Raw genomic sequence first — 17,608 nt, 5'->3', positions numbered from 1 at the left:
TCGTGAAAGAAAAGTGGTTCACAATGTGTTAAAGTATTTGTCGAAGAGAAATACTAAGGGTTCGGACAATATTTTCATTGAATAATGTTTCCGACAAAGGTTGTCAAATTGACTGTCATGTTTATCGTATAGTACAGTCCACTATGAAAATTAGCTGTGGTTTGTTTCAACTACCTATTTTAAAATTTTCTGTCACTTTCTAAGTGTTGAATTTTATGGAATTGGGAAAGAAGTAGGTACCGAGTTTGAAGCGTTCACGACCAAACATATATTGCAGTTGAATATTCAAGTTCTGAATTTGATTATTTGATGAATAATAAAATAAATCCTACTAGCTCGATTGATGGTTTCATTTAATTTATTTAAACCAGGTTACCTATAATAATATTTTTTGGTTAATTTATGAAAATATCAAATTAGCCCGTAATCCTGAATCCTGATTAGAGGTGGGCGCCACGCCGGCGCGCCGCCGCCGCCGCGAATTTTTTCACGCCGCCGCCGCCGACGACCAGCTGTCGGCGCGCCGATACTGATACTGTACAAACTATTTGCAATTTATTCCTCTCCTATACTGTACCTACTAATTTGTGTTTCAAACGCAGAAAAACTATTTTTTATTGAGTTGAGCGGCTATTCTAGTTCAATAAAGTCCTAGGATCACTGCGACCGGTACCGATCTATTGTGATCGCCACTATTTTCCTTACAGTTTGCCTCCGAGTCCTGCATTCATTAGGAATTGCAGTATCTTTTGGGGGGCGATATTTTTTACATCTTGTGGGCTTAGGATGTGTTTGCCCAGGTGTAAGCTCCGCTTGCGCATCAAAGGTCCGCAGTCAGTGAGAATGTGTAGTGGCGTTTCATCTGCCTCTTGGCACATCCTGCACGTTCTTGATTCGGACAGTCCCATAGTGGACAAGTGCTTGTTTAAGCTGCAGTGTCCAGTGAAGGCTCGAACTAAGATGCGCATTTTGATCCTACTCAGTCCTATGATCTGCTTAGAGCATTTTCGGTCATAGGCTTTTTATAAGAGCTTTAGAATGAGTTAATCCTGTTCGGTCATAGGCTTTTATAAGAGCTTTAGAATGAGTTAATCCTGGCGTGTCTGACCATGTCTTAAAGGATTTGTTTAAATAGATGTTCTCCAGGGTCATTCGAGTGAGACTTTTTGGACAAAAAGTTTCTGGACCATATTGTGTTCCCTCCGCTCCCGCTCTGGCCAGTTCGTTGGCATTTTCACTGTTCACAATTCCCGCGTGACCTGGAACCCATCTCAGCATTACTCTGTTACGTTTTCCTAGGGTATTCAGTCGACTCATGCAGTTTTCTACCAACTTTGAGGTGATTAAGTTGAAGTTTAAGGCCATCAGCGCGGCCTGATGACTGTCTGAGTTAATGTAAATTATGTGGTTGGCATAATTTTTTCGCAGGTTAGCTTCCGCACATTCAATAATGGCGTAGACTTCTGCCTAAAAGATAGAGGCAAATTTACCCAGGATTTGAAATAGCCTAAGCTTCGGCTGCTCTCCATACACGCCAAAGCCTACGTTAGGGCCCATTTTTGATCCATCAGTAAACCATATAACAGAAGAACTAACTATAATATTTATTCTTTAATGCCATATAAATTGGTACACAAGGCGAACTTAATGCCGTTGATATACTAATAAATTGATTGAGTAACTTAATACTAACTATAATAATATTAACAGTTAATCAAGTATATTATTCAAGTTACTGCTTGGTCTAGTAAATACCTAATTGATCGCGAGAGGCGCCGGTCCCTCTTGCTGTCAAGAAAAAAATCCCTGCCTTCGTCTGGCAGATAACCCACACTATTGGACTATTCTTTAAGCGAATCACTCACACAGAGATTGGCAAATATGTCTCGGAATGCAAATGGGAACCACAACCTCTGGAAGGCAACAAAATACCTCCCTCAAAGTGTTCTCCGCTTATTAGGTCCGGTTACCGGACTACATGAGTGCGAACTGACAAGAAAAATCTCAGACCTTTGACATGACAAGCCGGTTTATTTAAACCCATTGACACGGATAATCCAAAAAATCTACAATTCAATCAAAAAAATAAGTTCAAGCATTGGACTTGATCCGAGACTTGCAGCTATGCCTGCCTTTGATTCCTACTGATGATGATGATTCATCCGACCGATTTCGGTCATGGTGACTATTGGTGACCACTTCGACTTAGCTGTCTTAGCGGCGCTGGTGCGCCCGAAGATGTCTTACATAGCCGATCTTCGCGGTACCTAAACTCCTTGCACATTGAGAGTAATTACCCGCCGCCAACATAATTATAGTAAATGGCGGCAGATGGACGGCATTTACATCATCGCGTTTTGCGTTGAGTTCAGTTGTGCGCTGCTCGTTGAATTCGCGGACTCGCCTCTACACAACACAATCTCCCGCCATTTTAGGTGCTGTGCTGCCAAACCTTCCCATTGTGATTTGAGAGGGCTCATTTTGCATCTTTTCGTATGCTGCTTCTGAATATCTTTGTACTTGACTATCTGAGGAGTTGACCGCCATATTTCCGCTTACCCTCCTCAAGTTCAAAGTAGAAGATTGATTCCTACTACGCTAATAATTGCGGACGAAAGACGCAGGAGGACAAAGTGACTGACATAGCCCACAGAATCGCTAAAATCAAGTGGCAGTGGGTGGGGCTCATATCTCGTAGAGCTGATGGCCGCTGGAGCAGTAAAGTTTTTGAGTGGCAACCACGAGCCGGAAGACGTAGCGTGGGCAGGCTTCCCACTAGGTGGACCCGACGATTTGGGGAAGGTCGCAGGAAGTGCCTGGATGCGAGCGGCGCAGGACGTCTTTCGGCTGAAACGAAAGAACTAACGCTAAGAAAGATGGCTAAGCTAAAGAAATAGCCAAAATAGACCCTCGTAAAGCACTTGCATTTGATCTGATCACCATAAAGTCCATGGTCTTGACAATGACCACACTGAGTGAGAAGAACCTCGCAAGTCACCTCGCCTCTTAACTTTGGAAATGATCCATAAGGCTGGCAAGTCGCCTAACAAATTCTCTTATCGCTCAATTAATCTTTTTTTTTTTTTTTTTTTTTTTTTTTTTTTTTTAAAAAGATTATTAGTAATTTGTTATTACACAAATTACTAATACTCCCGTTAGCCCCTCGTACTAAGCTAAATATGCTTGTGTCACGAGTGAGCTCACCACAATAGTCGAGCGGCGGCGGGGACCGAACCCGCGTTCCCCGGATCACGAGTCGGCCAGTCCGACCCCTTCACCGTTCGGCTATCGTGGCTTCAAAATCTGACATTTATATTGTTAAAATTATGGAAAAGGACCATTCTTGCTCGTTTATTCCCTTGCCTAAGTATGACCCATGTATTATTATTATAGTATACCGGACCATAAATTTTGGCAGAAACCATACCAACATAATTATTACAATGTTTGGAAAATAAATAATCCTGTACGTCTGCTTTCGCTGCGGCTTCAGCTGGGTTTATCATAAAGGAATACTCTATGAAATTAAAAAGTACCTTCTAGCACACTTCTACTACCTGCTGATGGATTCTTATCTCAGTGACAGACAGTTTTAAATCAAACTCGGTGACAAAATCTTCTCTTTTTAGCTGCAGAGCTGGAGTACCCCAGGACTCTGTACTTGGTCCGATACTCTATAACATCTACTAGTAAAGTAGCCCAGACACCAGAAAGCTGCGGCATTCCTCAAATGTAACTGTAATCTTAAAGTGACTAGACTCCAAAGTCAGCTGCTTGGCTGACCAAGTGGCGCATGTAATTAAGCCCTGAAGTCTCACCATATTATCATTTAAGACGTGAAACTTATCCTCCAGCCAATCTAGACCTCGACAAATTGCTGCAATCAACTTGCATTAAAATCCTGGACCGTAGGATGACATGGAAAGACCATAAATATAAATAAAACAGAACTGAATATAATATTCCACCGACAGTCAGCTAATCCAACATTAACTATGTGCCTCCAAAGAGCTTAAAAATACATGTTAAGGGTACTTTTATCGGCACATTGGTACGCTCGCCTTTAGGAAATACATGAGAACCTGATCTCAGCCAAACCCGCTATCCAAATATCAAAGTATCTATGATCAAGAGAGCTAATTTACTAGGGTAAACCACTCTAGTGGCTCAAACCCCAACCAACTGCAAATCACCTGATTAGTCTTGACGACAGATACAAAAAAAGCAGATTTAAAAAAAAACCTAATGAACAAAGGTCAAACAAGGTCACGCCGCCGACGCCGCCGCCGCCGAGGTCAAAAAGTCGGCGCGCCGCCGCCGGCCAATTTTATATCGGCGCCCACCTCTAATCCTGATACATAAAGTTAGCCTATTAATTTAACACAGGTACGACTGTACTCAGTGTTGCACTATCAAATGCGATTGACGCGCCTCTATGCCAGGGTTTTTATGTTCCTGGTCAGGCTATAATACTTAAAAGTACCTATAAGACACATCTTACGTAGAGAAGTAATACTTAATAATAAACATTTTTAATAATACTGTTTGCTTTGAGAAGTTAACTTATTTAATACTTAAAAGTATAAGACACATCTTACTTAGAGAAGTAATAATTAACAATAAACGTTTTTAATACTACGGTTTGTTACATTTGAGAATATTTTATTTGTTTAAATATTTCTATTCAAACCCATATCTTTGAGGTGGATGAACAATTCTACCAGTCCTAGTTCTACGATAAGGCGGCTGAGCAGCTTCCACCAATCCACTCTCTTCCGTTGTGGAAGTCTGCGCAGTCCCCGTTATCGCAGGAGCCACATCACTAGTCTGGTGATGCAGATTGTCTGTGGGCATGCTACCTAGGTAGTCATAGCGACCTGGTGTGTCTTTATGAACTGCTTTTCTTATATATGAACTATTTCTACGGTATGTACCACCGTTGTCCACTTTCACCCAATATGACCTATTAGCAGCCTTCCCTATAATGCTTCCTTTTTTCCACACATTTTCCTCCCTCATATACACTGTGTCATTTTTAGATAAATCCCTAGCTACTTTTGTGCCCTTATCATAATGCTTTTTCATGTTAATTATTCTTATCTGTCTGTCCTTTCTTAATGTTTTTGAGTCAATTTTTTCTGGAATTAAGTTTTTAGGTGAGACTGGCAATCTAGTATTGAGTGACCTACCCATTAACAACTGTGCGGGTGAATATTTTTCACCCGTAACTGGAGTATTTCGAAAATTGAGCAAAGCTAAAGTCCATTCAGTTTTATCTTCTGTAGCTTTTTTAAGTAAACGCTTTACGGTTTGAACATTTCTCTCTGCTAGCCCGTTAGAACGAGGATACAGAGGCGAACTAGTGACATGTTCAAATTCCCATTTCTTTGTAAATTCACGAAATTCAAACGACGTAAACTGCGTGCCATTATCTGTAACAAGTTTCCGAGGAATACCAAATCTAGAAAAGATACATTTCATTTTGTTAATCACCGTGTCACTTTTCATGTTCACTAACGATATCACTTCAACAAATTTCGAATAATAATCGACTACTAATAAATAGTGTTTGCTTTTAAATTCAAATATGTCCGCAGCGAGCACTTCCCACGGCAGGCGCGGTATGGGGTGCGGCGCGAGAGGCTCGCGCGGCGGTGTCGCGCGGTGGCGCTGGCACACCTCGCAGCGCTGCACGCACTCCTCGATCTCTGCGCCCATGCCCGGCCACCACATGACATCGCGCGCGCGCCTCTTGCACTTTTCTATTCCTAGGTGCCCCTCATGTATCCGGCGGAGCATTTCCTTGCGCATACTACATGGTATGACTAATTGGTTCTGGCGAAATAAAATACCATTTATAATGTGTAGTTCGTGCCTTACTCCCCAATACTGCCGCGCTGCAATATTGACCCGTTGTTTATTATCTGGCCATCCTTCATAGTAATAATTCATCACTGAACTTAGCGACTCATCTTTCTGAGTTTCTCTTTTAATTAATTCTAACTTTTCACTACTGGCATCTAAGTTTGAAAATAATGCATTAACGTGCACCGTGATGTCATCGGTTAGCTCCTCATCCCTATCGTTTAACTCGGTCCCGCTTGCCGCTCGAGATAACGCATCCGCTATATGCATTTCCTTACCTGGTTTGTATGTCACATGCAAACTATAAGCTTGCAACTTCAATAGCATTCTTTGTAACCGTGGTGGTGTTTCATTTAAAGGTTTCTTAAATAGTTTCAAGAGGTTTGTGATCACTTTCAACAAAAATCTCACTATGGCCGTAAATAAATTGGTGGAACCTTAAACAGCCAAAAAGAATTGCTAACATCTCTTTTTCTATTTGCGCCCAGCGCTTTTCTGTCGGGGTGAGCGTGCGCGCCGCGTACGCCACGGGCCGCCCGCCCTGCAGCAGGCACGCGCCCAGCCCCTCACTCGACGCGTCCACGCTTAACGTCACCGCCTCGTGCGGCGAGTAGTACCGCAATACGGGGGCACTACTTATCCTGTTTTTGAGTTCATTGAACGCATTTTCATGAACTTTTAGCCACTCAAATATTACTTCTTTTTTAAGTAAAGATCGCAAGGGGGACGCCAGTTGTGAATAATTAGGAATAAATCTTGACAAATAATTAGTCATACCCAGGAAACGTTCTAAGTCTTTCTTGTCACTTGGCGTTGGTATATTTTTGATAGAGATTATTCTCGTGCCTGTTGGACTAATACCTTTGCTGTTAAAAGTGTGACCCAAGAATTGTACCTCCGACTTCCCAAATGAACACTTTTCTTTATTGAATTTGACACCAAATTTTTTAGCTCTTTCTATTACCTCCTGTAACCTCATATCATGCTCAATTTTAGTTTCACCCCAAACTAGTAAATCGTCAGCGAATACTTCAACCCCTGGCATAGAAAATATTTTATACATTTCATTATGGAATATTTCTGGAGCACAATTGATACCAAATGGCATTCGCAAGAAACGGAACCTCCCAAACGGTGTAGCAAAAGTGCACAGCTTTGAGCTGGCCTCATCCAGCTTTAGCATCCAAAATCCGTTTTTAGCATCTAATTTAGAAAAGTACTTGGCACTAGTAAGATTGCTTGTTACCTCTTCTAGTGTTGGCAGCTGAAAGTGACAACGGCGTACTGCTTTATTTAGGTGATGTGGATCTAAACAAATTCGCAATTTACCAGGCCGCTCGACTATAACAATATTAGAAACCCAGTCTGTGGGTAAGTCCTCCTTTACAATAATGCCTTGAGCTTGCATTTTATCTAGTTCATCTTTCAATTTGGGCATAATTTTTATTGGAACTTTTCTTGAGCTGTTAACCACTGGAGACACATTTTTATCTATTTCAATTTTATAAATATATGGTAAACAACCAATGCCCTCAAAAACAGTTTCATCAATCTTACAGTTTTTTAGCTCATCAATATTATAAGATCTTGACAACAAATTGAGCTCACAACATGCATTCAGCCCTAAGAGATTGCTACACTTTAGGTTCAAAACATAAACTTTTTGTTTGCATTGCCTATTTTTGTGCCGCAATATTGGCTCAAAATATCCTACAACCGGCAGTTTAGATTTACTAACCTCTCTTATTATAGCCTGATTCTGATTAAGTAAACTTTCACAAAATCCTACTTTCTTAAATGCCTCCAGTGACATGACAGATACCTCAGCTCCGCTGTCTAATTTAAAGCTCAATTTTTTATCATTTACAAATATATCATTGTACCAAGCATTTTCATTGTCACTAACTTCATCAATTGATAAAGTACACAGCAATGACTCACGTAACTCGGCGCAGTCCTCTCGATCCTCAGACTCATTCAACTGATTCAACTCACTTACTTGCCTAGATCTACACATTTTAGCAAAATGACCGAATCGCTCACATCGATAGCACTTCACATTACGAGCCCAACACTTGTCACTGGCACTATGATTGCGACCGCACCGATCACATTTAGCCGCTGCCTCCCTCCTGCGCTCCTGCTGTGCTGGGGGACGCGGCTCTCGCCCGCGCTGCTGCTGGCGCGCCCCGAAGGCACGCGCGCGCACCTCGTCCAGCGCGAGGTCGGTGCCGGTCGCGGCCCGCGCGGGGCCCGCTTCACCACTGCCGCCCATGCACCGTTCCGCTTGCTTGCTTGCCGTTTCTGCTGCACGACACCACGACACCGCTTCCTCCAGTTCCAATTTGGGTCTAGTTAACAATCTTTCCCGCATGTCGTTGTCTCTTATCCCTCTAATTATTTGCGTGAGTATCAAGCTGTTACGCAGTTGACCAAACTCGCATGACTTGCTTTGTAGTTTAAGCGTGCTCAAAAATTTGTCGAATCCTTCTTCTCGCTGGTATGTTTCAAAGAAGACATGTCTCATGTAGTTAACGTTGCGACCGGGATCACAGTGACTGGCAAACTTTGACACAAGCACATCGTAATTTGTCTTGGCCTCGCGGTCCAATTCCAGTTCCTCCAATATGTCCCGCCCGCTTTTGCCAATTACGTGCATAAACAGAGCACATTTTTCTCTAGAAGTTGCCGTCTCTTTGCCGATGGCTATCATATAGTAATCGAAAGCCGATTTCCATTCCCTCCAATTTGTTGCTATGTTGCCCTCGTCCGACATGGCGGCCGGCTGCTGCAACATCGTGTACAACGCTTCACTTTTTATGTTGTGATGAGTTGCTTCCGTCATTTTCCACGTATTTTATTATAGCTTGTCAATCCATACACCCATTAGTTACGCTTCTACCACTTTTACTAGTAAATTCACACCTGACACCATGTAGTATTTAGGAGTAATTGGGATTGATGTTATTAAAACAGCCATGACAAAGCAACTGACGTTTATTGTCTATGACACAGACAATTACTAAACTCTACTCTATGACACTTTGTCTGCTTATTTTAAAAATATTTGTTCTATAGAAACAGTAAGCAATAAAAATAGATCATGGCTAGATTCCTTAATGAAAATTTTATTACCGAATTTATAAACTTCAAAATTCTTTCAGCTTTAGAACTGAAGGTGTGGCATTTTCGTGTTTTAGTTAAGCTAAGCTAAGATAAAAGTATGTGCAACATAATAACCGGATAGATGAGGCTTATTTTTTACAGCCAGGTAACTTTCTGGACCGCAATGGTGCCCCTAAGAACATATTATCATCGCGTACCTATAGGACACAAACTCGTGTAAGTAGGTTAGTGCTGTCTGTCACAGTTTCCATTAACGTTTGGCGACATCAAACATCCTGTACTCTATTTGTTCCATCACACACAATTCAGCGTCCCTCTTTTGCCCGACTGGCCGAAAAGGAGGACTATGTTTTTCGTGTGCATCTCTGTAGCTATTGATGTTAAATTCTTTGGCACGCTTTGAATCCTAAACGCCTTGATAGATTTTAACATGTGTGGTGTCGTTACATGATTTTTTGTCACATGACAAATTAATTAATATTTTAAGGTATAGGGAGTTCGGACGTCTCTCTATTCTTTCAGATCAAATCAGTCTTTATTTGCACAATATGGGTAATAAAGTTTCTTTTTTGTTTTATGAACAAATACAGATATTAATTTTTTTTGAAAGGTAAATAAGAGGACAAAAGATAAAATGGATAAGATTTTTATCGATATCTGTCTCTACCTTAACCTAAACTTGACTGGACTCTATTTATTAGGATTTGAAAACCTTTCAGCCGTTGATCTAAAATCAATTTATCATAGGTAACCTCAATTAATAGTCTATCCGCAGCAGGCCCTCTATCACGTGAACCATTAATTACGAGTAAGCTCCGCCGCTTCTGTAACCATTGTCTGTTGAAAAGTATAAAACCTAATAAAATTCACAATTTACTTAATTAATTGATTGAGTTTTAGTACCCATAAAAACGATTTGTATGGTACTATGTGTAATGTAGAGTTGTCCACAATTCCACGTCGAATGAAGATAACTCAAAGGAAAATACTAAATAATTCAAAAATTTGCTGAGATATAGGGTACTTAATTAAATTTTTAGTCGGTGGATTGTGGCTGTAAAGTTAAGTTCAGCTGGCAAGAGGAATAAAAATGAGCATTAGAATTAATACCGAGGCAGCTGCATCTCAAGTTTATCATCGTCTCACATAAGCCACCAGATTTAATTAAGTACGTAGCTTTTCTTTTTGGTAAAGTGGACCTACTAGATTAGTTTATTTCCTCCTATATTAAATATGTTTTTTTGCGCATTTATATTAAATTGTTACTATGTATTTACACACTTACTTATCATAATATGACTGTCATTTACTTATTAAAACCAGAATCTAATGACACCTCTTATGTTAGCTCGCCAAACAGAGCGTGCCAAAGAAATAGTCATTATAAATATACATAGATATATCAGAAACCGAGGACGTGTAGAACATAACTCTCTTTTCCGCAGTCGGGTAAAAAGATAAAACTGATTAAGTCATTATTTAACCGCCATCGTGCATCATATCAATCAATCTATGTTAAGACAAAGTAGTACAAATTAGTCGTACTGAAAACGTTGAGTGCGCTTAAAAATAGTGTTTCTATAATTATTTAGTGTGTTATTGTTGTGGGTTGCATGCGTTGATGCCAGAACGTAGCGACAACAGACAGGTGGGAGCGGGCAGCGGGCAAGGAGCGAGTTTATGTAACGCGAGGGCGCGAGTCGTTGCGGCAAGCGGCAGTGCTCCCGACGCCGCCCGCCGCGAACCGCGCGCGCGCGCCATGGACCGCGCCGGCGGCTCCCCGCCGCCCAGCCCGCAGCCCGCGCACCACACCGGCTTCGGCGCCTTCTGCAGCGCCCTCTCCGACACCATCACGGTACGTACGCCCGCCGCCGCCGCCGCCGCCGCCACAGCCGCCGCAGCCGCCCCCGCAAAATACCACTCATCCCAAAACCACATTTTGGCGCCGATTCACGCTGCACGCTCTCGATAAATCCTCAATTATCGATGATAAAACTCCACTGTCGTGTCGTCGCGCGGTCTATTTAGAGGAGCACGTGGCTCTCGAGGTCGTCGAGCGAGGCCTTCGGCCGTTAGTTAGCAGGAGGTAGGGAATCGGAATAAAAAGTCACGGAGAGAATAAAAAATATAAACAAGTTTATTATTAGAGTGCTCGTTGAGGCCGGGTCGCACGGTCGCGATTTGTCCGATGGGTGTGATATACCGAAATACCCGCGCATTAAACGTTTGCCCGACGCGCGACTCACCGGTGCAGCTTCGCACTCCCGCCGGCTCCGCACGCCGGCCACCACGAGTCCTCCGGCCCTTGCGACCCCGAGCCTTGGAACCGCAACCCTCGCCCTTCGCTACCAACACATAGGTACCCACCATTATCTTTTACCTAACTCAATTCTCACAGTCAAACTCTTTTCAGAACTTGCTTGACTCTACAATTTCAAATTGTTGGTACCAAACTTTAGAGTTGTCACATACCATCACCATCATTATCACCAAATGTTTGGCATCCCATACGTTACATACAAGTTTATTTCTGTATTCCTTGATATGCATTCCGCGTGCTCCTAGTAATTGACATGTTTACATCCGATAGATGATTAGGTAGGTAAGTAGGTAGGTACTCCTTTGGATTGAGTGAAAATTGGAAAAGTGATATGATTTTGGTGTATGTGAAGTGAATTAGTATTGTGCCATGATTGTGGATTATTTTGCAATAGGTAACAGGAGTTTCTGTTCAAATCTTAACCAAGTTTTTCGAAAATAACGATTTCCTTTCGCTGGTAACAGCACATTTGAATGGTAATTAGTAACATACAACAAACTTTAGTTACTTGAAAGTTTGAAATGTTAACTTTTCACGTAAACTGAATATAAATTAAAAACGGTAAAAGTACATCAAAGATAGATTAACTTCATTATCTAAGCTATTTTTAAACTGTGAATCCAATTTCAATGCTTTTAATTTTGCTGTTAGCTGCGGCTTTGTGTGAAGTGTGTTTTAAATAATATGTTTACTATTTTTAAAAATAAGGCTTATTTAACTTTAGTGCAAAAAATCACTGATTCATAAAAAGTGCGGTCATAGAAGTAATGTTTACTAGTGTAGACGAGCTTTAATATTACATTGAAAAGCAATTCCGAACTGCTTCATTGATACAATAACGAGAAACAGGTTTTTTAATTAAAACAGTTCTTAAAGTAAACAAAACAGAGTGCTGGCGATAGTTTCCTAATAGGAAAAAAATATCATTATCCCAGCTCTATTTGTCAGCTGTTTATTAAAAAAGTCTTTCTTTTTGTTTGTTTGTGTAACAAGTTTTGTCATTTTAATGTAGAGACACTTTAAACGGAATTGTTCTTAGGTGCTCATTAAGAGAAAATGCTTACACAAATTCATATTATCATTTTTCTACACTTATTCATAATTCTCATGCACAAAATGAAGTCGTAAAATATCAACATTTATTTTGTAACAACGATAATTCGATAAGCGCCGGCTATGGTACTCATACATCGAAAACATTCGCACGGTTTGCCACAACAGTTTACTAAACAGGGATGTTTTTAAAAGAGCGAAGTTCTTAGTTTGCGACTAATGCTTATACAACCATGAGAGTTGCTGAATCTGCGCTAAACAGACTGCCATGTAATTAGGTTTTGTAGGTAAACCCTGAGCGCAGCGCTTAAGAGCAGACTCTACTACGAGTATTGTTTGTTTCACCACATTCTAGACAAGGACCAATTTGAACTCTATTATTGTTTTTGTAACTAACCCTCTCTCTGATGTTTTGCTGTGCTTGAGGACGTCACATGTATACCTACCTGTATCTCTATTGTAACACCACTATAAATTTTAATGTGACATGCAATTAATAGTTTGAATTTCAATATTATGAATTTGTACTAGAAAATTGTTTTATTCCAAAGTATTAAACAGTTCAAATGTTATTTTTTATCAGCTATTCTCTGCCTATGATTAAAATCCCCACTAAAACAATTGGAATGTGCAAAGCATATAAAAAAGCAACTTTCATTTCATTGCTCATGGAATATTTCAATTAGTAATAATAAACTTCGTTACAATAGAGCAAGAAAGCGAATTTCGTGCATTATATTATGAGCTGCTTAAAGTTTGGAGACGAGTTCAAATTAGGTATTCCGGAGCGTCACGTAGCCTTAGTGGACCGGTAATTTCATTGCTAGTTAGCTCATTAGGGACTTACGGCTAGTGTCGTCTTTGTTTTTGTCGATAGGATAATGAGCCGGCACATTGCGCTCCGACATCTCACAAAAACTGCGGTGACTCACGCGATTAGACGCACTTATGAAAAATAACAAGTAGGTCGTAATAATGACATGTACCGAGAACTGAGAGCTTCCTACGCTTCGCAGTAATAAGAAGAGCATCTCATATGAAAAATGATGAAGATTGAAGATGAATGATTTAGAATAGATCTCATATTCTGTATGTAGAGTCGAAATTCCATTGAACCAAATCATTGCCCGAGTGCAAGGTTGGACCATTCCTAAGGGTTGACCGCATCGATCGCCGGCACGCGACGAGTGCCGCCTCCATTCTGAGGACAAACAGAATAACAACCCAAGGAATCTTGCAATTTGTTTCAAATTCATAAGTTGTCAACTCCGATTAGAATCACGAATAATCCCAAACATTGGATTATTCGAACAGGTGGGCCGGGAGATGTAACTTCGTTCTGCTTACAACACGAATTTCAAATAAGTTTCAGCTCAGTTAAAAAATAATTGTAATACAAAGCATTAATCAAGTTTCATATTGTCAAGTCAACTGTTACAAAGGACACTACTAGTGCATCATCAAGCTTTTGTGCCAAAATATTGGTCTAAACTGAATAAATATTTTTAATTTGATTTGAATAAACCAATAAGATTGACGGTAATTTCATAAGTTGAGGTCGCGTTATTTGCTTCACGCAATAAACGTTTTATCAATCACAACTTTTGCGTCGTCGTGTTATGACTCAAACAGAACTTTTTTATGGAACTAAATTCAGTCCAAATTACTCGACTAAAAAAACCCAAAAGTACGGTCGTAGTTAATAAGACCTAAAAAATACTTTTCAAGTTATAAAGGTTCTGAATTTGTTGCCTCATCAATTTGAGTAATTGTTTGACTTACCTACTAAACGACTGACAAATACCACGTTCATACATCGATCTATGATTGTTAGTCAGTGGGGCGATAGCCGCTGAAATGTGTAGGTTTGGCGCGTTGAAAACAATCCAACGCGTGCCGGTACACACACAAAAAGAATTTAACGTATTTGTAAAACTGAACATGAGCAATGCCAGTACTGTTGTAGCTTGCACCGTCGTCAAGCAACAAAGTCACGGTAGCACACCCGGCTCGGTTCGTATTATAAATAGAAGATAGGGAACACAATCGTAAACGCGCCAGTGCTTCTGCTATTTCTGATTGTAACCTGTCCTGGATCAAAAACACGGTCACGTTGCGGGAATCCCCGTTCTGGAGATGAACTCGCGGTGTCAGTGGGTTCGCATGGTTGGGGTGCTACGTGTCGGGTTACTTCGGTTACGACGCTACGTAAGTTTATACTGTTTACTTACCGTGATTATGTTAGGTAACGTTAAACCATACGTCAATAGTTTTTCTATCCAATTAACGCTAATGTGAGCATTTTAAAAACAATACTTTTCCATTACAGGAATTTATAATTTGAGTATCATTAAACGTACGAGCTGATGCCCAATAATTAACCGCAGCACATTTTTACCGAATTTTATTGGTGGACGTTAATATAGTTACCTAGTGTTACATCAAAGGGCCGTTAAAGCTTATGTAGAGCATTTAAAATATTTTACTTCACACTTCATATTGGAAAAAAGCCAATTTTCAAAACTGAACGTCTATCTGCTAACATTATTTTGGTTCGTAACGAAGTACATAATATTCATAAAAACCTATGATAGTTGTTACTGGCAAGGCTTTTAGTAGGGCTTATTAACTTTGTTGTTTACTTTATATGTATTACTTTGCACATTAAGTACTTTAGCTATGAATATTTATAGAAATAAATATCATACGAGAAAACTTAGAAAGATCACAAATTACGGGCATTCTCTTGTGTTCATACAATTACCGTAGAATGGGGTTACTTTGAATCACGGGATGACTTTGATCGAAACTTCCATTTTGTATAAAATCACGAATTGCGTAAAACGAAACGCAATTTGGTAGTTTTTTTTTTAGATTAGTAACACTGAAGAATTGTCAATTCCTTTTTTGAGAACACGCGGGAAATTCGCCTATTATTTTAATTAAAAAAGGTTAATATAATGTTATTCTCTATTTATAGCTAAATAATTGTGTTGCAAAACTTCATGTGTACTTATTTATGTGATAGTAAAATGAAATTTCTAGATATACTCCATCATGTGGCCTATGATCGATTATCCCATACAGTGCTTAATGTTTTTCTAACTTCAAAGATAATGTAATGACTTGAGTTTGTTTGATGCGGGGTGTCATTGATAGGGTATATGGTGCGAGATTAATAAAAAATGATCAAATTATCCCCAGAGACTATACTCCTCTTTAAATGGTAGTCGAATCCACTGGTAGTCGAAGGTTTCAAATTTTTGGAATATAAAAAAGAATTCAAATTGGTTCGCGATGATATATCTGAAATTAGAAGAAGTGAAATAATTAATCTACCTGCCAAAACCAAAGCCTTTTGCAATTCTGGATAGTAACGTTGAATGTGTCCAATTTTTTTTATATTGATATTGCAGAACTTGTATGACTTAAGTGAATTTATATGACTTTTCTTATTGTTTTGATGCATAAATTTAATATTATTGTTTTTTTTTAAGACAAATTATTTTTATAATTATTTTTTAGATTTTATTTTGTAAAGTTTAACTATTTCTAAGTTCTTTTCGTTCGTAAAAGCAATAAATAATACTGACTGAATGCTAAAATTTTAATACCAACAGTTTAGTAACGAAATACAGTTAATTATTTGATGACTTTTACTAGATCAAAGTTACCCCATATGACAAAAATGTCAATAACTATTTATCCCGTTGGCAGATTTTGATTTTTTTAAATCTATTGGTATTATAATTGTGGTTACTTTCTATTTACGCAATAAAATCTGGGGATATCAAAGTAACCCCATTTTTCTTTTAGCTTTGATCACATACTTTTTATTTTTTTTCTCAAAATTGAGCTATATTTTTTCATTTTTTATTACACGAATCGAGAGTACTATAAAAACCGATTATTAGATTTTTTTTGTATTTTTTTACACCCACAAATTTAAAAGATATGGACCTTCAAAGTTCAAAATTGGCCAAAGTAACCCCATTCTACGGTACATACATAGCACCCTTTTCTATTTCTTTGCAATTAGATGAGCAAGCTAGAGAATCGATAAGTACTAGGTAGCAAAGTGACAGGGCTTTGATTAATGTTTCCTGTCTTGCACCAAAATTAGTCAGAGGTCAGTACAAGTGGAAAAGCCAGAATATTATAATACACTCACGCTAGTAGTGTGAGTAGACTCAGCGATAATGCTGCCAAAAGCACGAAGACATATCAAAATTATGTTATACTATTACCTATTTAAGTTCAATAAAACAGTAGGTAATCTAGATTTATAAAAGCGAAAGGTCACCGATTGTCTGACTCACTCATCACGAAATCTCAGAAACTACAAGTGCTAGGAGTCTCACTCAAATTAATTTGAAAGAAAGAAAGAGAGATATTTTTTTTTTCTTTCTTTCTTTCTTTAATTTTGCATGGGGGTTCCTTTTAGAACGTTAGTGCTGGAACGAATTTTACGAAACTCAACCGCGGGGTAACTCAACGGGGTAAAACGGGATCCACGCGTACCTACGAAGTCACAGAGTCAAAACGATCACTTTTCCATGAAGCATGAAAGACACAGAACGCACAGAATACAGTGATATAAATCTGATACAGGATTTTTCAAACCTTAAACCAAGAACACTGCGAACTTCTTAATTATTAAGAAATGTTTGTTAGAACGTTTATTACTTAGGCTGGATTCTTGTAGCAGCAAATTGAATCGATTTTTGGTAAATCTTTTGACGAACCCCCTAGGGCTCTGTTACCCTAGTTTGAGTACCCTGATCCTGATTTTCATTTCTACCCATAGTTCACGCACTACGACAAGCTTTACGTGTTCTTAAACGCGTAGGTACTAAGCAAGTGACTACGCCGTAGCACTTTCGTAGCAGAGCTACGAAGAGAAAGTTTAAGTTAACTTTTGATCTCAAGTAATAATTAATGTTCAATCAAACACCATAATTAAAACATGTCATTTCATTTATTAAATTAATGCTTGACGAGTTATTAGTGAACTTGACACGTTAAATTATTGGATTTATAAGAAACTAGCTTTCCGCCCGCGGCTTCACCCGCGTTTAATTTTGTCTGTCACAGAAAAACTTTATCGCGCGCGTCCCTGTTTCAAAAACCGGGATAAAAACTATCCTATGTCCTTTCCCAGGACTCAAACTATCTCTATGCCTTTCATCAAAATCGGTTCAGTAGTTTAGGCGTGAAAGCAGGACAGACAGAGTTACTTTCGCA

General features: G+C 39.4%; 1 protein-coding gene across 3 annotated transcripts in view; it reads left to right on the top strand.

Moving 5' to 3' along the window:
- The first annotated feature begins 10,760 nt into the window (after positions 1–10,760).
- Positions 10,761–17,608, top strand: part of LOC135075138 (calcium-binding protein E63-1) — a 28,996-nt gene continuing 22,148 nt past the window's right edge. The window contains exon 1 of one of the 3 annotated variants that reach the window (XM_063969488.1): positions 10,761–10,846. The gene's annotated coding sequence lies outside the window, so the exon portion shown is untranslated. Of the gene's footprint in view, positions 10,847–11,142; positions 11,351–17,608 lie in introns of those variants that run through there. The other 2 variants (XM_063969486.1, XM_063969485.1) reach the window with 2 other exon arrangements.

The sequence above is a fragment of the Ostrinia nubilalis genome, chromosome 10 (genome assembly GCF_963855985.1).
Source record: "Ostrinia nubilalis chromosome 10, ilOstNubi1.1, whole genome shotgun sequence".
Lineage (NCBI taxonomy): Eukaryota > Metazoa > Arthropoda > Insecta > Lepidoptera > Crambidae > Ostrinia > Ostrinia nubilalis.
This window is presented reverse-complemented; position numbering and strand designations above follow the sequence as displayed.